Here is a 27737-nt window from a genome sequence, read left to right on the forward strand (position 1 = left end):
AAATCTCAACCCGGCATCTTCAAGACATACTGTGATTGACCGTGATAAATGATTCCATGAAATGAAAAAAATATTCACTGCATTTACATTTTTTCCCAGAGAACCTCTTATTCCGTTCTTGCTATCTCCTATGTCAACAGGCACTACTGAAGCAAGGTACGCCTCCCTCCTAACTTGTTACCGCATGCAATTCAAGAGAGCATAACTTCGCGCGAACATAGCCTTTACTTCGTTGAGATATCTTGCACACGTATTGCTATAAAGAAACAATGTTTTACCAAACCTTCAAGTTTTGTATGCAAATGTTATTGAGCGTATTTTTGAACAGCGATTGTACAAGATACATAGAGAGTCGCCTAAAAAGACTGAACGACATCCAGGCCTCCTCATTATGCGGAAGCTGACGGCAGATATGTTGTTTCTCTGCGCCCTTTACGCCATCGCTGCACCGAGAAAGGAGGTGAATGCTCCTGCGCTACGCTGTTTCCGGGAAATGCGCCCAACCTCTAACGTCGTGCAAATGCCGCGATGCTATGTAAAGGTTTGCTTCTTTTATAAAGCCCTGCACACGTTCTCAGCAAGTTTTCATTTTATGTTAGCGCTCTATATGTCTCGCACGTGCTCTTCTAACCTTCCTATGCAAATGACATCGCATATTCCAGACCCCAGGCAAGGCGCTACAGTGCGAGTGGAGAGCTCGTTGAAAATGTTCGCAGCTGTGACCAGCGTTCAATAAACCTAGGCGCACTGAAGTTTGAGTGCTAGGTAAAAGGGAAAATGCGGAACTTGTATCAGCACTTCGGTTCCATTTACGAATTCCACGTCTTCTTTGCTCGAATATTTGTGGAACGCTCCAACAGTAGTCTTGATTTCGAACGAAAACACTGCATTGGACTTCAGGGTCCAATTACAAAAGAGTCGTCTAGCTTCTCGCCAGGCTCGTGATAAGTGACGGGGTAGGCGGGTATTTTGCATTCGTGTAGCACCTGTAAAACGTGTTTTTGCAATTGTTCCTTGCGAGCTTGTTTAAAATTACCCGCTGAGCGAGTAACTCAGCAACGATACACTGATTCTCCTAACGCGTTTTTGCACTGAGAGATGTAAGCAGGGTAGAAAAGTAGAAAAAGGAATGACCCTAAGGACTGACGTCTTTCAGTGAGGTACTCTTATCTATGTCATTGTGATATGGCGCATGAATAATTTGCGCGCATGCTATTCATGGCTTGCAATATATCCACTGCACGCGTTCACATCTGTTTTGTGTGCCAGGCAAGATATGAAAATTCATCTAGTTTTGCGTCAATCTGATAAATGGGAGACTTTTAGTCAATTATCAAACGACATGCACGCTCGATGTAAGCTTTGTATTGAAATAACCCCAGCTTCCAGGTACAATGAGAGGAAGCTACACGGAATGAAAGTGCACTGAACAAGGGTAGGGGGAGAAGCCTCTGTTCGGAGGTCGAGCTATTGTTTCGACACGTTGACTTTCCGTCGTCTGGTTTGGTTTGATTGTACTTTTGCTTCAGAGGAAGAAAAGCTGGGGAGGGGTAGACAGGAGGTGGGTGAGAAAAATTTAGGTCAAGGAGTGAAACAAAATTCCCATCAGTGTGTATTCCTCAGCCTGGAATCAGTGATCCTGGGGCATGAAAAAAAAAAAAAGCGGCACCAGCAGGAATGGCTGCAATGTGGGGCGAATGATTAGTTAGCACCTAAAGCAGGTTCGGTACAGAAGCACCGTTCTTAAAAGGGACCGGTATTTAAAGGTCGTGATAAAGAACACACCTGCAAGGAAACAATTCTCAAAAGCTTTCTGCAAATGAGGGAGGACAAAAAACTGAATAATAACACGAACAAAATATAAAACTTCAACCTCCTTCGCCTGCGGGATTTTGTGGGTTCGATTCTCGAGGCCGCTAGTGTACCAGCCGGTCAACCCAAAGGAAACAGGGGCCCCCCGGTGAACCGCCCGGCTCTTCAGAAGGGAAGCCTATGCCTAAAATTCCCGTCACCTATGGGAAAACAGTGACTCCCAAGTTGAAACATATGCCACGCTATCGAGCAAACCTCACACACCCCGAGATCTGCGTCGTAGTTCACCCATCGGTGCAACGTTTGTACCGATGGGCCAGTGATTCGTTCGCAATGCATCAACCAGACGTCCGCCTCGTGCGGCAGAAGCGCATCATTTGGCCTCTTTTTTAAACTAAAATATTTGGTCCATGACCCCATGCCCCAAACATTTCAACCTAGAAAAGCCGAGCACCAGGCCGGGGGAAATCTTGTACTCATTGGAAACCGGTGGGTACCCGGCGGCACCGGGGATCGAACCTGGTACCTCCAAAATCCCAGGAGGATGCTGTTCCATAAAATTTGTGCTTTAAAATTGCAGGGCGTATTCGCTGCAAGCGTTTCGTCAAGTGGTCAAAGTCAGCAGTGCAGGATATACAGGGGGACAACAAAAACTGATGTACGGTCGTTTCAATTTTTCTTCTCTAAATTTGTTTGTATGTTCAGTAGGGATATTGTTGCTTTCGGTTACCAAGTAGATTTGCAAATATAGCCGCCTTTTGTATTACCACCGATTCAATACAATTGCTGAAACCTTCAAAGGACTACAGGGCATCATTGTCAGGAGAAAGAGGGTGAGAGAATGCCGATTCTGCAGACCGTGAAGATGCTGAAACTACTGAAAATAGAAGCCTGTCTTGTAATTGTATTTAGGACAGCACAGTTTATTTGCTCGAGCGACCAAATCCCCGAGTTGACATTGGCTACGTGCAAACTATTCATGTAATACTGTTCATGTAATACTGCAAATATTCGTGTAATGTAAAAAGAAAGAGAATGCTCGCATACTAGCCATGAGTTCCTTGTTAAAGAGCTCCTAAAATTTTAACAACACAAATTATCAAATGGACTTCTGCTCAAGACTGTATAATTTCTACATAATAAAGCAAATGAGCAGAGGTGAATTCTTCAGCCGATCTTTCTCAGATTTTCCACTCTGAAATTTAACTGGTATTCAAACTTGCAGCCGATCGGTATACTGTGATTGATTGTGTGAGCGGAAAAAGCCATTTTGCCCAAAAGGACCATTCTTTCTGGCAAGACTTCAAGCCTTCAAGACCCGAACCTTCTTTATGTAAAATCTAGTTTATAGCCTACTCGACACATAATTGAATTCAATAACTATGTTGCTCTCAGAAAGTATTCTTAGCTGTTGCTCCTCCTTCCCATTGACGCTTAAGGGTTGCTTGGCGCCCCTGTGCGTCTACATTAGGACGATGCAAGCCAACAGCAGGGCCGCATCACTCGGCTAGATGCAGGCTCACGACTTCACGTACCATCTAAATTTGTGCGACGTCAAGGAACTCTGCTCTATCAATTACGTCTTGGAGTCGCGTACACAAAGGCTACCTCCAGAAGGAGGAGCAGGAGGAAGATGAGGAAGAAAGGCAGGGAGGTTAACCCGTAAAAGAAACCGGCTTGCTACCCTGCACTGGGGGAAAGGGATGAGGGGACATAAAAGTTATAAGAGAAGGATGGGTGAAGATAGTACAGTCAAATCATCGACATGTCACATCACATCACGTCACAGTCATATCACGTACCTTAACAGAAAAATCATAGCCCTTCGTTAGGCCTGTGCTTTTCATAAAGCAGAGCAGTGCCTGGGAGGCCTTCACTGCAGACGATCACCGTAGCCAGGGACCTAAAATCTTAATTTCAGTCAATGGGCCGTACAGCTAGACGCACAAGCGCACTGCATACACTGTCTTTCCTCACTGTATATGGGGCACTCACAAAGAATGTGGCCTATAGTCTCGTCGCACCTACAGTTTGTACATGCAGGGCTATTTGCCATACCTATTATAAAAGAATAATAGTTTTTGAGTGCTACTCCAATCCATAGACAGCACAGCAAAGTTTCTTCACGTCGGGGTATGCCAGATGGAAGCCGGAGCATCAGGTCAGGGTCCCGGGATTTTAAGAGGCAGTTCGTAAAGTGGCCAGATTTGCACAAGGAGAGCGTGTGTTCCTGCGCAAGTGCGCGCAGCCTGTCCGCTACGTCTGCCCTGGAAAAGGGAATCAACACACAATCGCCGTCTTGTAGGGCTGTTCGTGCGACCTCGTCCGCCCAGAGATTGCCCGCTATGCCACTGTGTCCTGGAAGCCATTGGTAGATGATGTCATGTCCTCCATTAATTGCGTAGAGATGAATTTGTCGTATATCCTGAAAGAGTTGCTCATAGGCTCCACGGCCAAGAGCAGCTTTTAAGTCTTTCAGGGCTGCTTTTGAGTCTGTAAAAATAGACCACCGCTGAGGGCTCTGCTGACTGATATGCCTAATTGCGACACGAAGATCGGTTAGTTCCGCAGCTGTTAAAGTCGGGTGAATGGTCCAAACTTTTATTTCTGCGTTAATTGAGGGTATGACCATGAAGCCTGAAGAACTCACGGCATTCACTGAACCATCGGTGTAGACATGCAAACGATTTGCATGGTGCTCCTAGAGGTATTCAAGAGTGACTTGTTTTAATTCTGTCGGCGAAAGCTCGACCTTCTTCCTGATGCTGGGTATTCAAATAAGCACGTGTGGTTTATGCAGGCTCCATAGTGGAGAGGACAGTCTAGATGCTGGTGTAAACTGGGACGGCAAAGAGCGCGCGATGTGCATCAACGGTCTCTGCAAACGATGTACGCGGCCTGGTAATAGGAAGACGGGCCAAATGATGACAGGGAACCTGGGAGATGTGTCGGAAATGTGTCCTTAGGGCGCCAACTCTTAGGTAAGTAGATATGAGATGCTCCTGTGTAGTTAAAATGGTAGCAGCCGCAGAGGCATATTTCGGCAATCCCAGGCAGGTTCGCAGAGCTTGAGCTTGAACGTTTTGTAGAATTCATAAGTTGATTTTTCTAATATTTCCAAGTGAAGGTAAGCTGTACCGAAGAAATACCATATATAATGCACGGTACAGCTGGAGCATCTACCGCACGGACGCTCCCAATGACTTTCCCTCAATAAAAGCAAGTACGTGTGCAATTGCTGTCAGCCTCTTTTTCATGAACGAAATATGGGAATTCCAGGAAAGATTTCGGTCGATGATCCCTCCCAGGAAGCGATGGCTGCTTTCGTAGGGTATTGCTTTATCATCAATGCGTACGGTGTAAGGTGACATGTTCTTGCGTGTAAATGCAACTAGCGAACACTTTTCAGTTGATATCTGTAGACTTTGCAGGTGGTGGTAGGCCGCAACTATACTTGCCGCCTTTTGAAGCCTTGCTCTAAACTTTGGGCGCGTAACTCCTGATGCCCAGATACAGATGTCGTCTGCATATATGAAAAGTTTCGCCGACTGTGGTATTAAGTCGACAAGCCTGAAAAGAGTAAGATTGAAGAGCACTGAGCTTAGTACTTCGCCCTGTGGGACTGCACTTGAAGTGAAATAAGATGTTCGGCCATCCGCAGTCTGCATAAAATGAGATCTGTTAGATAAATAACTGCGTATCCTGCAAAAAACACGACCACAAAGCTCGGCAGCTTCCAGAGCGGCCAAAATGGCCTGGTCAGTGACGTTGTCGTATGCGCTCTTTATCTCCAGGAACAACGCCGCGCGTTAGCGCTTCAAATTTTTTTGCCGTTGTACAGATGATACTAGGTCCACAAGGTTGTCAATTGAAGAGCGTCCACCTCGAAACCCTGACATTATATCAGGATGCATGCGGCGCGCTCCAGGTACCACTCAATACATGTAAGCAACATTCTTTCCAGTACTTTACCAACACAACTATCCAGTGCAATGGGACGGTATGATGTCAAGTCCAGAGGCGATTTGCCAGGTTTCAGGAGAACTAAACGACTGCCCTTCCACTCTTCTGGAACTGTGCCCTCACTCCATGAATTATTGTAATATTCCAAAGGAGCGTGCCTAGCTTCCTGTCCAAGATTTTCAAGCGCAGTGTATGTTACACCATCCGGACCCGGCGATGATGACCGTCTGCAAGGAGCCAGCGCAGCGTCAAGTTCCTCCATGGAGAAAAGGTCCATTCGTGAACCCCGTGAAGCTGGAACATCGTTGAAATGTAGCGTTTCAGTTGGAGTCGATTGGCCTGCTACCCTAGCGCAGAAATCTTTTGCTACCTCGACCTCACCACGTCTGTAGAGTGCGAGAGATTTGAATGGGTAGAGCCGTTTAGGGGATGTTCGGAGACCGCGAATGACATTCCAAATGCGTGATAAAGGCTTGAGGGGATCAAGCGTTTCACAGAATGACCGCCAATGTTTTTCTCTGGAGAGCTTGAATACTGCGCTGAATTTTCTTTTGCATGCGTCTCGCATCTCTGAGGTCGAGACACGATTGGTTCGTCGGTATATACGCTCTGCCCTCCGTCGCAATGATCGTAGGCGCTGTAAATGCGTATCAAACTGTGTAGGTAGGCTTTGGGGTGAAGAACGACGTCGCGTTTATCATGGCTTCCTTAATTTTCTCTTCAATACCTGCAGAGAGGCCTCTTGTTCAAACATCTTCCATAAGTGCTTGAAATGCCGACTAATCGATGTGGCGCATACGTAGGACACACGTGGATGTGAAAGGGCCATTAATGATCACATATGCAGGAATGTGGTCGCTTCCGTGTTTTTCTATATCTTCAAACCATTGGACTTTGCTGGTAAGGCATCGAGACACGAAAGCTAAATCAAGACAGCTGCTGTAAGTTGCCTCTTGAATGAAGGTAGGTGTACCGTCATTAAGGCACTGCAGGTGATGATCAGAGGCGAAGGATACAAGCGTTCTTCCCTTGAAGTTCATTCGAACACTTCCCCACATGATGTGATGAGCGTTAAAGTCTCCTATAATGATCCAAGGGCCAGGTGTAATCGCCATCAAGTCGCTCAATCCTGTGGCGTCAAAACGCCTTGATGGTGATATATACGCACCCACAAGTGTAAACGTGAGATTGCGCATCTTCCCTGTCGGGCAAACATTGGTTATCGTTGCTGGGAGGAACCTGAAGGATTACATACGTGAGTTCTCGTCGAATATAAATGATGACCTTGCTGTTTCTCTGGTGCGTTGGAGATGCAAATGCCTCGTAGCCTGACAGTCGCAAGATCTTTGGTACATTCGGCTCACAAATGACAATGATGGGGATTCGATCTGAACAAACATATTGCCGAATATCTACAATTCGGGACTGAAGCCCATGGGCATTCTTTTGAAAAACAGAGGCGTCCTTGAGCTTGTTTCCAAATGTTAATGCTGGGGGAGCCATTGTGCCTGCTACTGTAGAGCCGCTAGAACTGGTGTTAGCGCGCCCAGAACCTGTAGCGCATTCTGTGCTGCTGGCGCACGCAGACTAGATAGCACAGCGCGGATTATATTCACTATGGACGTGAGAATGGCAATTCCCTTTAGGTCTTGGCCATGTCCCACATCCTGACTTTTCTGTAGTTCGGCAGTAGGTGCAGGACATTCGGTTCGCGGAAAGTTACCTGTCGCAGCGGACGTGGAAGGTTTTGGTAGCGGTGCCCAGTTAACGTCTGACGCAGCACCTCCAGCTTCACCGCCCGTCGAGGTCCCTTGATTTAAAACGGCACGCATAGGAGTACGACACGATCCAGTAGTGCTCGAGGCCTTGCTATCAATATTAACTGCTTTCTTAGATGATCTTCGGAAACGGGAACGACGCAGTCGCACCTGAGCAACGGCCTCTCTATGCATAGATTGATAACGCACCATTTGCTTCAGCACTGCATCTTTAAGCGAGGGCAGCCCTTAGAGAAGGAGTCATGAGGGCCATGGCAGTTGGTGCACTTCGGAACAATCGCGCGGCAAATGTCGCCGCTATGCGACTCAGACCAGACCTCCACAAGATCGGAGTGGAAGCAAACTCGAATTGCGTGAACTGCAAAGTTCGAGATACAACTGTTCATATGATTTGTGATTGCCGTATAGTGACGCGCGGAGGGCCTTGGAAAATACTCTCAAACAGTTGGATAGCCACCCTCTCTCCGAGGAAAAAACTCTATGTGGCAGGACGAAACAAACGAATAACTAGTGCATGATGAAGTTCGCGCTTTTTTGAGTGAAACGGGCTTAGATTCCCGCTTCCCACATTTGCGTGTGCTGTGAAGTGAGTGAGTATCACACGTGCATACGCGCTTGCCCGGAAACATGTGTCAGTGCACTTTGAGTTTTTTCTGCTGAGGTGCCTCGTGTGCGTGCTTTCATGCTTATGTCGACATGTGTGTTCAGTGTCAAGTGATGCGTGTCCAAACCAAATGCGGCACGTTGCGTACTACGAGTGTGCATGGTCTCCTCAAGTGTGCGAGTATCATACGTTAAAGTGGTACATTGAGGTTTTCCGTTGTGTGGTCCTGCGTTTGTGCTGGCATGTTAGAGTGCAGAGTTCCCTGCAATCGTGGCACTGTTTGTTCAATGGCAAGGGGTGACAGCTCAAGACATGTGCACCGTGTTGCGTTTCTAGAGTTCGTTAAGTGTGTGCATGGGCTCCTCAATAACCAGTGGTCTGAGTTACTGGTAAAACCTCACTGTATTATGGCATCATCAACCTTCATTCACACCCTAACTCTCCTTTAACTTCCTCTTCCCCCCTTCCCAAGTGTGTAGTAGCGGGCTGTGGTCTCCTTACCGCCCGCCGACATCTCCACCTTTCTTCTCTGTAAATTACTCTGTCTCTCTTGCCGCCCCTATACCACGGCACTACATTCCACTGCTCCACAAAGGGTATTGTTACAGTTTAATCTGTGGCACGCCTATGTTATCGATACGTCCGTCATGAGTATAGCACCAGGTGCAAGATATATAGGTGCGCACACAGCGGGCCGCGCCGATGTTAAAGTCCCCTTGTTCGTTCATCTAAGCCTTACGAGATGGTAGTTCGCTAGCGGCCTGTGACATGAAAAGAGGAAGTATTTTTCTATGGGGAATAAGCGCTTTTTGAGGGATTGTTTAATATAGACCATGGGCGATGATTAGAGTCAATTATTCTTGCGCGTTTTTTGTCTAGGTCCTTTATGAAGCGCGGGTTTCTTCATCAGTTCCTTGGCGAATAGGCTCCCAAAGCACCGCACGATGGCGCTGCTGCTTCTGACGGGAACCGCCATCTAAGGTAGAGAAGTAGAAACTGGGAAATTGGGGCCACGCCGGCCGTGCCGGCCGTGCATTCTCCTTGCACTGCGGGATTCCCGCTCCCTTCCGTGCACGTGCAGAGCTCTCGAGGTGCATCTGGTGCGCGTCGCGTTATACTGTCAGCGGAGCGGCTTCCCAAAAATCTGCTTACTTGACTATTAGTTTTCGCAAATCAAACTTGAATAAGCTTGAAAATTTCGTTCGCAGCGTGTACTGTCTGTAGCAGACAGTTGAATTACGCTGCATTCTGGACGCGATGTGCGCTCCGCGGAAGTCAGGGATCACATTGCACACGCCGCATCTTTTGTGTTAGCCATTTTAGGCGAGCGCTGATAGAGCTCAATCGGTCAAAAAACCGCCGGTGTAGTAGCAGTAGTCCGCGCCGCTCGTCGGAAATAATTGGGGGTTCAGTAAACAAACTCTATCATGGTAATTTGTGTTTTAGTGATTGATGGCTGATTTCTGTGTAACAGGCGTGGACGAGTTTTTGAAATAAATGTATATTTTGATGAATTCAAGAAATAAAAAATATCAAATAACTGAAAAGAGGATTCCGATTTGTAATGATGCTCAGAATGAAGAGCCAATGTTTCGTGATGATAATTAAGAAATGTAATGAAAATATGAAAATTTGTATCTGACAACCTAATTCAAATAATAGAAAAAAATGTAAAATGAAATCATAGGTTTCAAACTTCTCAGAATGGAAAGACGGCGTTTGCTGATGCTAAGTGTCGCTGTATAATATAGAGTAAACAAGTTTAAATAAAAATAAATGTGCAAAACAACAACCGTGTGTGCGAACGCTATCGCGCCATACGATTAACGGCGGAGCTTAATTCTCCCCAAATTTTTGCCCTTTTGGCTTGGTTTTTGGGTTATAATCTCCAAAGCAACCAAGGCTATGAGAAACGCTGTAATGAAGGACTCCGGATGTTTCGACTACATGGGGTCTTCGACGTACATTGACGTCGCAAAACACACAGGGGCCTTGCTTTTCGCTTCCTTCGAAAATATGCTCGAATACTGAATGATCTATAAGGATTACGAATCGAAGTACTCAATTGCCCACTCGATCGATGTTCTGCGTGGTGGAATATTAAGACCACGCGTTATATGTGTTCATGTGGTGTCTTTGTATAAGTAATCGTGTTCTCTTTGGGTTGAAAGTTAATTACGGGAGAGGAACAATTTTCTATGACGATAATTTCTATCCAAAGAAAAGCCTTGGAAGGCAAGAGACACGCGTTCTTCAGCCTTTCAATTATTCCCCGCACCCATTAACCATCGATCGTTTCATTTCTGTTTCTTCTTTGACATTGCCTCTTTGGTTAGGTGAACTGGCATAGTGATATCACTATGCCAGTTCGTCCGTTCGACCTCTCCACGCGCAGTTGTTTGATAGTTCGCTCATTACTTTATTGCTTAAATACCTTAAACGTTCTACAGCTTGGTTCTGCGAGCTCCCACTGAACTGCCTCTCCCCACTGATTTCCTCTATAAGAAAGTATAATTTGTATATTTTAGAAAGACATAGGTACATACTTAGGGTAACGATTTTCTTAAATCTACAATAGACATTTTATACCCTATGTGATGCAGGGGACGAAAGCAGTATTATAAAATGTTATTGAACACAAACACAATACTCAGCGATGTAAGGACTTTTTAAATTAAATAGAATAATTGATGCTGGATAAATATGTTGGTAACCAATTTCGTTCATTACAGGTTCTTAGAAAATATAATTGTGGAGATTTCACATAGACCTTTTGTTCGTGGTACCGATGATAATAAATAAAGCGTGGCAGTTGCTGCGCGTACGGACTCTCCACAGCGGCTATTTTGGTGAAAACCTGTTTTAGAACGTTAACGTTTTTGTACCTGACTAGTTCTTATTTTTGCGTCGTCGACGAAGGCCAAGAAGTTGTGCGCCGGCGGCGGCAGCCCAGACGGTAAACTACGCTACGTGCCAACTCGCTTTGTTATTACCTCCCAGCTAGCACAGAACGTGGGGCCCCAGTAGGTTCGATGCAGGTAAGTGGGGCTGGGGTAACCATCATAAAATCTGCATCGGTCCCCGATAGGGCAATAGTGGGTAAGCCTCATGTGGGCTTGCGCCCGTTCCTTCTTTATGGGTCCCATAGCGGCGTTGTTAGCGCTAATGCAGTGCACATTCCTGTATCCAGACCACTAGGGGTTCCTTGCCGGATATTTGAAAGCAATCCAATCCAAATGTGGGCTCTTTATAAGAAAGCCCTCATAGATCCGAAATGAGGCCGCCCACATTAAATCTCTGTGGAACCTACACCAGCCTTAGTAGGGCAAGAAAACGGGCATGCCGGCATGCTGCCCCACTCGGCCCCTTATAAGTTACTTGGGGGTAGGAAGGATATCAATGAGATATATTTGGGCAAGCCCTCGTGAAGCCCAATTAGGCCAGCCTTAGCTAAACTGCTTTAGGTCCCACATTGGCTGTAATGGGGCTGAAATGCAGGCGCGCCCGCATGGTACCAAAATCGGTCCCGTCTGGAGAATTTGAAGACACTTGCATCAGCAGGTGGGCTCTATGTTCGAAAACAACACCAAGCTCAATTGGGGCTGCCCACGCAAAACTGCTTTATCCGCATCGGCCGTAAACGGTCTGGAAGGCGGACGGGTCCGCATGATACCAAAATCGGTCCCTTGTAGGGAATTTCAATGCACGTGCCACAGCAAGTTGCTTCCAGGTTGAAAACAGCACCCCGCCATATTGGGACTACCCATACAAAGCCGCTGCAGGTCCCACATCGGCTGTAATGTGGTTAGAAGGTGGGCTTGCCCGCATGATACCAAAATTGGTCTCTTGTGGGGAATTTGAAGACACGTGCAATAAGCAACTGGGCTCTAGGTTCAAAAACACCAAGCCCAATTGGAGCTGCCCACGCAAAACCGCTTTAGGTCCCACATTTGCTTTGGCGATGATAGAAACTGGAACTTCAGTATGTTCGTCACATTAGATAAAAATTATTGCAGATTCAACGTAAATGCGGGCTCTTGTCGCAAGCAATAGCACTAGCCCAAATGGTGCTGCGGAATAATGCCGCTGTGGGTTCTATATTGGCCGTAGCGGGGCTAAACACACCGGCGTGTCCGCGAACTATTGTACAAGCATTCTTTCCATCCTTTATTTATATTAGACTTTGCCCTAAATTAACAATATGGGTAATTTGTGTAAGAGTTCTTGGTATTTTTAGTCGGTTACAAATATTGCATGGATTTAGTTCTCGCGCTAATGCAAATTGCTTAAAAAATACTGAAACATACTGATTGTTAACTGGTGCTCCTGATGTGGTTGCCGTGGACAGTCTGCAACTCTCAGCACAATAGTACTGTTCAGAACACACATCTCCACAGCCTGAACAAGATGGTCATGGAGTCCTTTAGGCTGGAATAATGTTATGAATTATTATGAAATATATATTGTGACTTTTTATAAAGGGCAGGCATGTATAAAACATTTGCTTAATTGTGTCCATAAATATTTATTGGGAGAACTTAGACCAGGGCTTCCCATCAATTATCTGTGTCGTACCCCTATGAGAATGATGTGGGCAAGCCTAAGAGCGGCTTGCGTTATACGTAGAACCGGGGCTGACCGACTAGGGCTTCCCATCAATTATCTGCGTCGGACCCCTATAAGAATATTGTGGATGTGTTCAACTGAGGCTCGCGCTTTAGAAACCTCATTGGTCCTATGTCATTATCTGAGGGGCTGACCGTTATAAAAAATAAATATTCATCCAGAGCGGCTGCCCGAATCAGTCTAGAGTAGGACCATCGGGGGGAGTTGGTGGGATGTGCACTTTTGGCAATGCAGGAAAAATGTAAGCAGCCCCGCACGGGCTGCCTGCATCGGTCCCAAGTGTAGCCCATTGAGGCTTCCTCGACAGCCCCCTAAGACCCACGTTGGCCATCTTTGAAGCACCCATATGGAGCCAACCGGAGGTGTCCTGCACTGCCTACATCAGACCCACCGGGGCCCCCCCTTCATAGCCCATTTTGTGCTACTTCGGCTGCATGTCTACGCCCCTGACAAGATGTGTAAAGGCGATAGGAGCAATCGATTACGCGTTTTCGGGGAGCGTTCAGTCATTTATGCATTCGGAATTCGTGCAAATATTGATGGCGTTGGGCTTGCCTAAGGTAAAAAAAAAGCGCGTTGGCTTTCCGGACGCTGTTACATATCATTTAAAGCCTACCTAGTGGCATGAAGCGCAAGCAGTGAGCGGAAATGACGCCGAGAACCCTTGAGCAGGTATTATTTCTTTTAACCGCGGATGCGCACATGACGCGTAACACATACTTAGGGCCTAATGTTAGATGGTGTGTTCATGACAAGGCTGCTCACCACTGTACGAGCAGATGCCGCACGACTCGGATTGGGCGAAATGTTTACCACGGGGCGTAATATGAGAAAGATGCTGTGATTAGGGAACAGATGAAAGCGGCGAAACCTACTTCACTGGATTTATTCGGCTTGTGGCTGAGGCGAGTTTTTCTGTTGGGGAATAGCGCCAGTAATCTTGAATGCAGAAGGTGGAAGACATGTCTACGGAGAGGGATTTGATATTTTTTGCTACTTGCTGCCACGCGTGAACCCTAGTTTCGTATACCACTGCGAGCCTTATCCCGTATTGCATTGCCTTAATCACGCTTCAGTGCGTCTGTTTTGCCACATTGGATCATTAAGTCCCGCTTGTTTATTTTGTTAGCTTTAGTTTAGTTGTTTTGCATCACCATGAAGCGCAAAAGGTTATTTTCAGTGTTCGAAGCAGCTTAGATATGCGCCATATCACAACACCATATAGTTCCACCTGTAAGTCAGGCAGGTCAAGAATGGCAAGGGCATCGAAGTGTGCTATATGCTGGATAGGGATATCAATTCGGCGAGTTTCATCTAGTTTTTACGGTGGTGTTTAAAACAGGGTGTCGGTGCGGAACTGACGCTGAACCCTAAGCAAGAACCTAACCGCCATTCTGACCTGAAATTATTTTACATTCTTAAAACTGATCCGAACCGGAGAAATTGAGAGTAGTCGTAACGACCGGTTTCAGACAGCCCACCCTTTAGTGCACCATGTCTTGGGCAAGATTAAATCTCACTTTTGGTGCACTAATGTGTACGGACATAACATTCTCATATATGTTTGTTTTTATCCAGTCGAACTGCAGCCCTTATTCTGAGACATGTGGATGGTTGGAATCTATCCATCTGTCTTGTGTAATAGCAAAAATGCCCACTTCCTGTTTACAGCTTTTAGCCATGACTATGACTGCTTTCCTGCAATAGGAGGCCACGTCGGGGAGCCACGCACTGCCGGTATAGAAAAAAAGCCTTTCAAACTGCAATCCAAGAAACTGATCCAAACTGCTTGCCTAGCAGACGTACCATATATGGCGTCTGCCCCCGTATCGTTAGCATCGACCTGAGGACTGTCAAAGTGATTTACGAAAGAGGGAACTCTGGATAGGGGCCCTTTGGTCGATCCGGCGTGATGCCTCTGCCTCTTCATCTGCACAGCACATGTTTCCTTCAACCTGACATTCAGAAGCAATATATTACAAAATAAGTTATGGTTTTCATAGCGGCGAAAACGGATGCTCTGGGCCGTAAGACGTGAACCTTACTTGCCCAATCTGTTCTCTTCCATTCTAGTGGTTCGACCAGAACTCTGCTTGCCGATAAATCGGTTCCCAGAAAGTTTCTCCCCCAAACCTTTAGCTCGGTTTTCTTACGAAACGTTTTCTTCCTCAATAACAGCTGTCACGTATTCGCTGCTGCTCTTCCATACAATTGTGCGGACGCCTGCAGAGCTGTGCGTCACGAGTTCGTAGCTACTCGTTTCAACTACTGACATCATTATGTAAATAATGCTCAGAATATTCCCCCGATACAAATATCATTCACACACTTCTCAGTTCAGTGTTGCTAAACAGAAATTGCGAGGCGTCATGGTCCACAAAGGCGACAGTAACAGCGGCGATTGTGATTTTAAACTAAAACGAGTCTGCTGTCCTTATTAACAAAACTAATTAACTTAATATGAAAGGCGACACTAACGTGAAAGTGCATACTCATGATGAGGTTTCTGAGATTAATGTCTACTACAGCTGGGATGTGAACACCAATAAACCAGAACGAAAATAACAGAATTGCTCCCAGTTTTCCTATTCATCAAGTCAGCGACCTCAAAGCAGGTCAGGACACACCATGTACGCTTTCTCGAAAAGCAACCAAAAAGCTCTAGAGTTTTCTAAGGTGTTTAGAGCTCTGTTGAAACGTGTAAATGCGGATTGCCATCGGCCCAGCTACAGAAAACGGAGAACAAAGAAAAACTATATAGCTTTTTTGCTTTTTAAAACTTCGTATTTAAAGGAAATTGCTTTTAGTGCGGACTTCTAGCAAGCGACCATCGCCTTGCTGAGGCAGTCACTTTATCAACTGAGCTAACCAGTGCGTTTGGCAGATCATATATAACGGCGAGAGGGAACCGGTTAACAACTCGAAGACAGATTAATGTTTGTGCGACGTGCCGGGAATCCCACAAGGTAGTGTAGGTAATAATAGGGAAAGAAATAGTAATTAGCACCCACAGCGAACTATGCATACGGCTTGCAATGAAAGGTATACAGTTGTCTTAAAATTTCAGGTTTCAAAAAAAAGTCACCCATGCCGGTCAAGGCTGGCCTTATCTCATTCAGTGCCCTGTGGCAACTGCTGCCAAAACTCCCCACCCCTTGGCTGTCAAGCACATCTATTCTTTACATTTAAATTGTCTCGATTTCTTCTTTTTTCTAGGGGACGCCTGATATTAAAAAAATAATTAGTTTCACATTTTATTACCATGACCTGTGTATTTCGATGGCTGAAGCATTAAGTTACATCAATAGCGCCAACCAGAAGTCGTCACCACGACTCCGCCTTAGGTTATACCTATGTCCCAGCGTGTCACAGACCGTCTGATACGGTCTAGAAACACGTACATAAAGAAGCTTATCCGAGAAAAAGAAATTAGGTTTCATTTTCAGACAACTTCAGTTATTCTTCATATAGGTTGTGCATGAATAAAACGCCAATATTGGCTCTCTAACTGAGACTTTTATAGAAATTCGAGTATTTATATAGGCATCTTACCATTATCTTTGTTTCTCCTTTAACAATTTCACTGACCGTCTCTATAATTAGCATTTCTGCCATTCTTCTCTTTCCCAAATCGCCTTGCTTGGAGCGGTGCTGAAGAGAGAGGATGCATCCACGGGTTATCATAAGCAAGATTAGTTTTTCTTTAATCTGCGACAGGGGAGAGAGGAGATTTCAAAATAAAAGCAACAATCCTTTAATGTAATGCCAGACTGAGCAAACCTAACCTTTCTTTTCGAAGTAGCCATACCATTGCACAAAGTTTTGCCCACAAGTCTCATCCATGCACATAACAACAATAGTAGAAACAGAATCGTTCTATACTCAAGTACCAACAATTGAATTTTGCCTGCCAACGTTTTTCTAGCATTCATCATTAGAATCATTTATTTTGTCCAAAACTAAATTTACATCGGCCGAGCCATTATTGGCCCACCGCCCTCACTCTCGCGCTCCTCAAAAAGGAGATCATCAAGACACATAGTCGACGTTTAGAACAGTTTTCGTGCTCAAAATTATGTTTTTGTTTTGCGAAGCTCCGCGCTCTAATGATATTTTACCACCTTAGGGCATGCAGAAAGGAAAGAAATTATCATCATTCAAAGAACGCTTTGAAAGGAGTTTTAAGTGTACCAAGATACCTTGCTAAGCTCTTGTCCTGTAGCTTCCTTTTATCTTGTCTTGTGTCTCCCTGTTCGTGCTGTTTTTATTAACAATGAGTTTGAAGTGGAAAGAAAAAGTTCGATGCTCTCCTAGATGTCTCTTAAAAGGAGAATGGTGAAAGCCTACCCTTTCTCTCCTATCATTTTCCTCTCATCGTTTGCCTCTTATCATTTTACTCTTTCCGTCATTGCTAGTCAGTAGCGGTCAATCAAGTTGTCATTTGAAATATTGGTCGTTTCGTAGTCATGCCAAGTCATGCTTAGTCATTGCAGGCATAACCACTGATAACTAAGAATCTTTTTACTAATTTCCAGTCAGTTGCAGCCACTATAAGTCGACGTTTGTCATAATAGTCGTTCCATATTGATGATGAGTCATGCCTAGACATTGTAGTCACATTTACGTGTGCTGTGAAGTCAGCGAGTATCGCGCCACCAGCATGTGTGTTCTGTAAAAAGTGGCGCGGGTCCAAGACATGCGGCATGTTGCGTTCTACGAGTGTGCATGGTCTCCTCAAGTGCGCGAGTACCACACGCGTATGCGGTACTTCGAGGTTTATTGGTGAAGTGCCCCGTGTGCGCGTTTCGACGTTTGTGCTGGCATATGAGAGTGCAGAGTCATTTGCAATTGTGGCGCTGTTTGTTCAATGACAAATGGTGCGTGTCCAAGACATGTGCGGCATGTTGAGTTTCACGAGTGCCATTAAGTGTGTGCATACACTCCTAAATAACTCGGACCACAAGCGAAACCTCCCTGTACTATGTTCACACCCTAACTCTCTTTTACTTCTTCCCCCTTGGTTAATGTGTAGTAGCAGGCCAGGGTCCCTTTACGGCCAGCCGACCTCTCCACATTTCTTCTCATTAAGTTACTCTGTCTTTCACTCATAGCTAAGCATATTCCAGAAGCATTGTGGAGTCTGCACTGGACAAATTCCAAAGCAGGAGTGTTGCTGCTGCACACGCTGCATCACATTTGCTCTCACTACCAGTTAAATGCACCGTCATGATCATTACTACTGTCATCATTGCCATTATCCCCGCATCATATATCCTCCCTACTATCATTTCCGTAGTAGACAAGGGGAATTAGGATATGCGTTCAGCGGTCCCAGGTGTTGAGCAGTTGGTTAAAGCACTCGGCTGGGAATCCCAGACATGGAGGTTCGATTCGCGGTGGATACAGGATTTCAAAATTTCTATTTTTTTCATCATCATCAGCCTGACTATTCCTACAGCAGGGCGAAGGCCCCTCCCACATTCCTCCAGTTAATCCGGTCCTGCGCCACCTGCATCCACTTCAGCCCTGCGAACTGATTAAACTCATCCGCCCACCTAAATTTCTGCCCCCCCCCCCCCCCCCCCCCGGCAACACTTTCCTTCCTTTGGAATCCAGTTTGTTACCCTCAGCGACCACCGGTTGCCTTCTGCATGCCCTGTTCATGTCAATATCTTTTTTTGATTTCCAATAGAATGCAATTAACTCCAGTTATCTTTCTGACCCACTCTGCACGCTTCCTATCTCTTAACGCTATCCCTACAATTTATCGTTCCATAATGCTCTGCGTTGTCTTCAGCCTAAACAGAACCCTCTCGTTAGGCTCACCTATGGAACTGAAATGTAGAGCCTAACAAAGAGGGTTCTGTTATTTATACATCCATTATTAGCAAGTGGCATACCAGCTCACAAATCTGATGCACAGATTTCATGCATGGATCCCGCGCACAAATCTAGCGCGCGGGATTTAGTTAGATGAGCCTAGAAAGGCTTTCGCCTCAAAACCGGAAGTTAGATGGCCGCTGGACAGATCGCACATCAACGTTCCTCCTTCCTGCGCTGCTCCTGTCTCGCGGAGCAATAGCGATAGAGTTCCGCGCAGACGTTGCAGTGTGTCGCACAAGAAGGCGCAAAACGTGCCATCTTCCGAGGCCTGGACAGGCGAGCACGTTTACCATTAGCAGCCCTCGGTTTGGGGGTTCTACAAGAAAATTTTTATTTCCCCCCCTTTAGAGAATCGACGGCTAATGTCTCTTGTGGAGGACAATCAAGGAGGGGGGAGAGGAGATGGGGTGAGCTCAAAGTGCAAATTGGCGCCCAGTTCATGCTGGCATCCTGCTTGACCGCACTGGTCGCCCACCCCAAAGGCCTTTACTGATGTCGGTTGTAGTAATTATGCTATTAGTTGGATCAACATTACTCTGACCTCGATTAGGTGCTCAGTTTGTTCTTGTCCTAACCTTAGATCTGCTAGCCGCCATCGTTAGCCCAGCTGGTAGAGCGGCCGCCTCGGAGAGGTGGCGGTGATATCATCTGACCCCAGAATGAGACAAATTTCTCTTTTAAGGAACTCTACCAAGACAGCATGCTTGGATTCAGACAACTATCTACAAACGACGTCATGCTACAAATCAAAGAACAAGTATTGAAAATGAAGACTAGCGACTCGACAGTTCTAATGGGACTGGACGTAAGCAAAGCGTTTGACAGCGTCAAACACCAAGTGATCCTGTCACACCTCAATCGTCTAAATGTAGGAAGCAAGCTATACAACTATATCAAAAGCTTCCTCATGGACCGAACCGTGAATATAGAAATAGGAGGCACAGCAAGACATAACATTAGGCTAGGCAACAGAGGGACACCGCAGGGATCGGTGCTGTCTCCTACCCCTTCAATATTGCAATGATCGGACTGCCAGAACGACTCAGAAAAATAGAGGGCCTCTCCCACACTCTTTACGCTGTCGACCTCACCCTTTTGGTCGACAGAGGGGGGGGGGGGCGATGGCCAGATAAAAGACACCCTACAAAGGGCAATCTGGGAAACGGAAAGGTATCTGAGACCAATAGGGCTAAAATGCTCGCCGGAAAATTGAAGATGCTAATCATGAGCAAGCAGCTGGTCAATATCCAGCTCCTGGTCAACAACATCCCGGTCCCAAAAGGTGGACAAGATATGGATATTCGGTATGTGGATACAACAAAATGGAAGAAACACAGGAACAATAAACAGATTAGAAGACACGACGAACTAAACTTGCAGGCTTCTCAAATGAATAGCAAACGAAAACGCGGGGATGAAGGAGGCGAACCCACTTAGGCTTGTCCACTCTCTCATTATTAGCCGAATCCCCTACGCTATCCCGCATTTAAAGACAACTAAAGCAGAGAGAGATAAGGTAGACATCTCATCAGGAAAGGTGTCGAAACAGTTACCAGAGTGCACATCAACCGAGGCGATCCTCAGCCTTGAAGTGCCAAACACCCTGGAGGAAATGTACGAGGCGAAACCTACAGCACAATATATCAGACTTACTGGCAGCAAAACGGGCAGATACATCCTTAGGAAGCTAGGCTACCAAACCCCAGAATCGCAAAAGTGGATAACAGCCATCGCCAGAGAAATTGTCATCAAGTTGAGAATACCCCCATCCCAAGAAACATGCACCCCATACACAATGAGGAACGAAGGAGAAGCCGAGTTCAAAGGCTCTAAAGCTACATCTTCCAAAAACAAGGGGTAGTGTACACTGATGAAGCAGAATACACAGAAGGGCACTACGCTGCAATATTATACAACGACAAAGCCGAGCTAATCTCGAGCTGCAGCGTAAGACACTCTTCACCAGAGGAGGCAGCAATGGCGGGGATTACCCTGGCAATCACAAATCCATCCAGCAGAATAATCATCACAGATTCTAAAACAGCAATCAAAGCCTATGACAACGGTAAGGTGTCCAACGAGTCCGGCAAAATTCTACAAGCAGGCAAGAAGAACGTACCTAACGCCCTAATCAAAATAATATGGGCACCCGCCCATAGTGGACTCACAGGGAACGAGGTCGCCCGAGGACTCACCCACCGGGTGCCAGCGCGGGCAAACTACTCCCTGTCGAAAGATCGAGACTAAACCACATACAGAGAAACTCTAGAATACTGCAGAATGGCCAGCAGAACCCTCCCCTCCCCCCCCCCTATAGATCTCTCACAAAGAAAGAAAAAGTAGTCTGGCGAAAACTGCAGACGGGCACCTTCCCAAACCCGTGTATCCTTCACAAATGGCATCCTGAGGTGCACTCTTCTAAATGTAAAAACTGTGAAGGCATGGCTACCCGAAATCACATGCTCTGGGCTTGCCCAGCGCTAAACGGGATACATGGAAATAAAGAGTCATGGGAATCCTCCCTTCACAGCCAGGAAGAACAAATCCAGAAGCAAGCCATCCGTCAAACCCATGCCGCCGCCGGAAGCCAACTGATTCTGGCCGATGTCTAGGGGGGGAGATAGACGCTGAAAGGGTGAGCTGCGTCTCACCCGATCATCCATGCTCTCTGACGGGTGCAAATAAAGTGCTTTCTCTCTCTTTCTTGAACTACGGAGTTTCTGCGAAAGAACTACCGGGTCTTTTGGCAAACATATACTTAAGAAAGAGAAAGAAAACTGGTTCGAAGAAATATTTGTAAAACAGACACCAAGCTTTAAACCGTTTCTCAACGTTGTTGAAGGGACATCGGCCTTCCTTAGAATGTCTCAATCAGTGTGAACGCAGAATATATGCGTAACTAAACAAACGACAGACGTCATGAAGTAATACTCGTCACGATAAATGAGCTGTTCAAGCATGTAGTTGTCAAGCGGCCTGCAAAACTCCGCAGAACAATTTATTTTGTCTATTGAGCTCAATAACATGCCTGCGATTTGTCGTTACTGCGCTTCCAAGCACGTGATGACCATCGATAACTGTAAAACAGAAAATATGAATAGAAGCAAACAATTGTACATCATTTACGGAAGGCACGGTGACAATCCAAAACGATATATAAAAGGCCATAGGTGACAATATAAGAAGCTGGGAGTTCCACAAAATAATCACTTTATTGAACTACTTGCTCCTGTAAAAGCACCAATCAATTCGGCGACTGCGATAACAGGCAACGTGTCGATCGTCGAAGTACGAATGCGCCCAGATGTGTGGACGGCATCGCGCCTCCACCACACCACGTGAGAACACACAGACACACACGCGCGCGCGCGTGTGTGGGTGTGCGTGTGTGCTTGCGTGCGTGCGTGCGTGCGCGTGTGTGTATGCGTGTGCGTGTGTGTGTGTGCGTGTGCGTGTGCGTGTGCGTGTGCGTGTGCGTGTGCGTGTGTGTGTGTGTGTGTGTGTGTGTGTGTGTGTGTGTGTGTGTGTGTGTGTGTGTGTGTGTGTGTGTGTGTGTGTGTGTGTGTGTGTGTGTGTGTGTGTGTGTGTGTGTGTGTGTGTGTGTGTGTGTGTGTGTGTGTGTGTGTGTGTGTCTGTGTGTGTGTGTGTGAATCACGCCTCAGTTCATTTATTAGGAGGTGATATTGCTGCCACCCATGACTAGTCAGTGGAACGCGCGAGGAAGTTAAGTGATTTTAACTCTACATTATTCTGCTAAATGCCTTAGCGATAGTTAAGTATAAGATATGACTTGACAAAGACTGAGTGACACAGCCAAAAGCCCACAGGAGACCTCTTCGGCAACCACCTCACCTGTATTCTCGTCTTCTAATGACAGCATAAATGCGGGAACATATGCAGCGCCAATTAAAGGACTCTTGCATCTCACAATCCACGTAACATAGCTACAATGTACCCATAGGAACGCTGTCACTCATAAACATCCCCTAGTTAGAATTGTCCTCACCGCTAGCACCGCCTGCAACTGGCTCCTACGGAAAGCTAAACTCAGAACACAGCGACTAAAAGAGAATTTCACTAACATCTTTCCTTTCTTCTTCGCACAATTGCCTCCTTTTGCTCTGCCTCAACCTGCGGGCATTTAGGTCTCAGGCACACCACGACACCGATACACGCTTTTACATAATGTAAAAGCGTTACCGTCAAGGATACTCCTCGGTATTTTGTTCGCAGCCCTCAACGCGTTACAAAGGAAAAAGAAAAAAGGGTTGTTTATTTTTTTGCAACATTCAAACTTGGTATTTTGTTATGCCACAAAGCAGAAACACCCGTACAGAGCACAAGTGAGCTGCGTTTCTCACACCATATTAGGCGTTGTTCAGATTAATACCAGCAAATATAATGCTGAGTGCATATCACCCTTTTGTATTTTTACTTTTATTTACCCAGCCTTACTTCCACTCTTCTATTTTATAATACCACAATAGCCAAGCTCAACACTTTTTCGCAAGCGAAAAAAATGTAGGGAACGCTTTTTATTTACAGCTGGTCTCATCGGTTTTGGGCAATTCACGGTGTTTTTTTGAGTAAGGTTTCCATTCCAGGCGAACGTAATTAGGGCCTTGCACACTAGCAGGCTTCCACAAATTATTTCATACACACAGATGCCTGAATTTGCTGCCTAAGAGAAACTGAATTTCATCTATCGGAATATTTTATATTTTTGTCAGTATTACTGCATTACAGGACATTTTCTGCCATTCTATATTGCTCTGTCAAAACGATCACAGCTCCGTGATCCCAAATGAACACGAACGCTTGCCAATGAACTTTTTATACAATAGATAGTGTTACAATTTGAGAGGGCAAGTGGGAAAACACTTTCTGCTTTGTTTCAGCTGGCTCCGGGACACCGGGGATATGTTTCCGCGAATGTTGATCGTTTCCACGTTTAAGGCTGTTATAACCCTCCTAATGTTAGCGGCATCGCTAAAACGTTTCATTGCAATACAAATAGGTATCTTGAAACGATATATTTATTGAACGCACAGAGAACTCAGTTTTGTCACAGAGGATTATAAGCAAGCTTCGAAGGCAAATTTGAAATTGCTGTTAATTTTGTGTCTAGGTCTTCGTGAATGAGTGATCAAGACGAGTTTGGAGCTGCAGGCGGAAATAAGTGAAGGAACAAACACTTTTTGAGGCATTCCATTGATGTACCATCGTCTATTAGAATGTAATGAGCCCTATTACCGATTCTTATCACTACGTCCTAATTACTTTATCGTCTTTTCTCGAACTCTAGGTTATCTTTAAGTCTTGCTCTCAAATAAATTTGTTGCAAGTCGTTGTGATTTTGTCAACCATCTCAGTTTGCAATTCGGATGCAGTGTACTTGAGTGACCGCGGAATCGCGAAAATTTGTGAGGGCGGAATGTCGGCAAACTCAGATCGCCACTTTAAGTCACAGGTTCTCTACGAGACGTTTTGCATTGTATAATGATAAAGAACTCTGCTCTTGAAGGCCACCCTTAAACATAAGGCGTTTAATAATGGGCGCTCATCGCAGAGTTTGTCGTATGTTGTAAGCGAAGAACTGCGCGTCCAATTTTTGCTTGCAATTTGCAGCTTTTTGCTCCGCTTAGAAGCTGAGCAAAGCTCTTGAAGTAAGCATTGCTTTAAAGGTTTTGTGACTTGGTTTAAGTGGGTGTATTTTATTTCAATACTCTTTACAGACGTTGAAGCTCTATGGAATATCTGATAGTCTCGTTGTCATAAACAAATCTGCATTTCAGTTCTTGTTTTTGCCATATTACTCGTTCAAGTATGCTCTAAAGAATGGCGGCCGCCTTAAAGCGGTGCAGTTGAAATTAGGCAGAGGCAAACATCACATGCATGCGCTTAAGGGCAATGCAGGCAATGTCATCACGAATATAGACCAGATAGTGAAAGTGTAGGGATGGAATAGCGCAAGGGACGGGACAGAGCGACGCGGAGAAGGCGCTGAACAAAGTGCCTTGTGATTGTGCCTCCTCGTGTCGCTGTGTCCCATCCCTTACACTGTTCCATCACCATGCAACACCAACTAGCCCGTCAACACGCTCTTATAACTAGTGAAAGCAGCAGAGGAGGTCTATACTGACCTATACAGTAGCCGAAGTAGTCAGGACAATAATAAGATTAGCCGTAGCGAATAGCAATCAGATGTACCATCAGTGACAAAGAACGAGGTTAACAAAGGTTTATAAATTGGGGGAAGCACCTGTAGAAGATCGGGTAAATGCAGATTTGTTGAAGGACGGGGGAGATATTATGCTAGAAAAGCGGGCCCCTTGTATACGCAATGCCTGGTGTCATCGACAGCTCCAGAATCATGAAAGAATGATAGCATTATGTTAATTATTAAAGAAGGGGATGCTAAGGAGTTGTAAAATTACAGCTCAATCAGCTTACTATTCATTACGTACAAGGTATTTAATAAGCTAATCGCTAACAGAATCAGGACAACCCTGGACTTCCATCAAGCAAAAAAATCTGGAAGGTTTTAGGAAAGGGTACTCAACTATCGATCATATCCATACCATCAACCAGGAGATATAAACATTCTATGAATACAACCAGCCCTTACATATAGTATTCATTGATTACAAAAAAGCATTGACTAAGTAGAAGCATCGGCAGTCATGCAGGCATTGCGAAATCGGGGTGTAGGTTAACCCTATTTGAAAGTATTGGAAGCTATACAGTGGCTGCACTGCAACCATAGTTCTGCATTAAGAAAGTAACAAAATGTTCAATAAAATATAGAGTGTTAGGCAATGAGACACGATCTACCCAGTACTATTCACAGCTTGCTTAGAGAAAGTATTCAGAGATATGGAACAAAAACAGTTAGGGATAAGGACCGATGGAGAATACCTCAGTAATCTGCGATTCGCTGATGACATTGCCCTTCTAAGTAACTGAGAGGATGAATTTCCAGGAATGATTGATGACCTAGACATGAAAGGCAGAAAGGTTGGTTTAAAAAGTAATATGCAGACAACTAAGATAATATGTTCAACAGCCGATGAAAGAAAAGCATTTTGAAATAGGTAGAGAAGCACTAAAAGTCGCAGATGGACATATCTACTTAGCACAGGTGGTAACGGCAGATCCGGATCTTGAAAGAGACATGACTAGGAGAAGAAGATTGGAATAGAGTGCTTTTGGTAAATACTCGCAGATTATGACTAGAAACTTACCGGTATCGCTCAAGAGAAAAGTATATAGCAGCTGAATCTTACCAGTAGTCACCTATGGGGATGAAACATGAAGGCTAATGGCAAGCGTTCTACTTGGGCTGAGGAAAACGCAGAGGCTTATACAACGCAAAATGGTAGGTTTAACGTTAAGAGATAAGGAAGCGTGCACAGGGGATCAGAAAAATAATTCGAGTTAATGGCATTATAGTAGAAATCAAGAAGAAGAAGTGAACACGAACAGGGCATGCACTGCAAACAGAAGACAATCGATGGTCGCTTAGGGTAACAAATAGGATTCCAAGAGAAGGAAAGCGTAGCAGGGGGCGAGAAGAGCATTAGGTGGACGGATGAGGTTAAGAAGTTCACAGGGGTCAAGAAGTGGATGCAGCTTGCACACGGACTGGGCTGATTGCAGAAATATTGGAGAGGCCTTCGTCCTTCAGTGGGTACAGTCCGGCAGATGCTGATGAAGATGGTGACTCGTCCAAGGAGCTTCTCCTTTCTGAGAGCTTCCTCTTCGTTTTCTCATTGTACAAAGCAAATACATATGCCGTTGGAGTTGTATGACGCATCAATGTGAGATTCATGCTCACATGCTAATTACGTAGTGCGTGCACCTATGGGAATGTTTATTACAGGCCATTGATCTAGACGAGCTTACATAAACTAAGCTCCTGAGCGGCGCTGATTAGTTTTACACGAACAAAGGAACTGGACAAACGCTGAGGTTAAGCACAACGAACTCGAAATGAAGTTAAGAAGTGCTTGTGATTGAGCTAGTTGGAACATCTTCTCACAAATGCTGCGCTGATTATTTTTACACGAACAAAGGAACTGGACAAACGCTGAGGTTAAGCGCAATGAACTCGAAATAAAGTTAAGAAGTGCTGAGAAGCACTTCTTAACTTTATTTCGAGTTCATTGTGCTTAACCTCAGCGTTTGTCCAGTTCCTTTGTTCGTGCAAAACTAATCAGCGCAGCATTTGTGAGAAGATGTTCCAACTAGCTCAATCTCAAGCATTTCTTAACTTTACTCCTGAGCGGGCAGGCTGCTTGCGAGAGAAGCATAGCTATTCTCATAATAACTAATTTTTTTTGCCCCTCAGTTTATTTTCCCTACTCGACGAAATAAACCTCAAAGTTTCATACTTTATCTACTCTAATTTTGCATGGCATCTGTGCTCTTTTATCTTCCATATTCGAAACGCTAATTGGCCGTATCTTTGGAGAAACAGGCGTGATATGCCTTTAGGGATCATCTTATCAATCCCAACTTTACGAAGCCAAACCATCCCATACACTGCGAGCTGTATGGCGATGCCTTTTTCTTTTTGACTGGCAAAGTTGTTTTAAAATCAAAATTATACAAAACGACCGACTTCGGTCATTTCTATATTTGGAAATAGGTTATCGCGAAGTTGATCAGACCATTGTGTCCATACTTACTGACTGAGCGTCGATCATGTGTGCTAGAGTTGTAGGCATTTCAATCCGCGCATTTTATCGGTCGATAATCACTTTTTAACCGAAGTGACATTTTAAGGAGAAAGCATTCCTTGGCATTTGCGCGCCGTGTACAGAAAGTGCGTTAAAAAATGGACCTTTGCACTGCCGCAAAATCTATCGTCTCCCCTGGGAAGCGAAGCTCTATTCCAGCGATTCCCACCCGAACGCGCCGGGCACGTGAGAAACAGATTGTAATTCTTCTTGCCTCGCGTAAGGATTTGGATAAGCGGCTTCCGCTTTCTAATGGGTCGTCCTCAAGAAAGGAACGTCCAACAAGAGTCCCACCCGAACTACGTAGGTGTCCCGGCCCATTGTTATTCA

Source organism: Amblyomma maculatum, chromosome 4 (assembly GCF_055883805.1).
Source record: "Amblyomma maculatum isolate TAMU_Amacu chromosome 4, ASM5588380v1, whole genome shotgun sequence".
NCBI classification, from domain to species: domain Eukaryota; kingdom Metazoa; phylum Arthropoda; class Arachnida; order Ixodida; family Ixodidae; genus Amblyomma; species Amblyomma maculatum.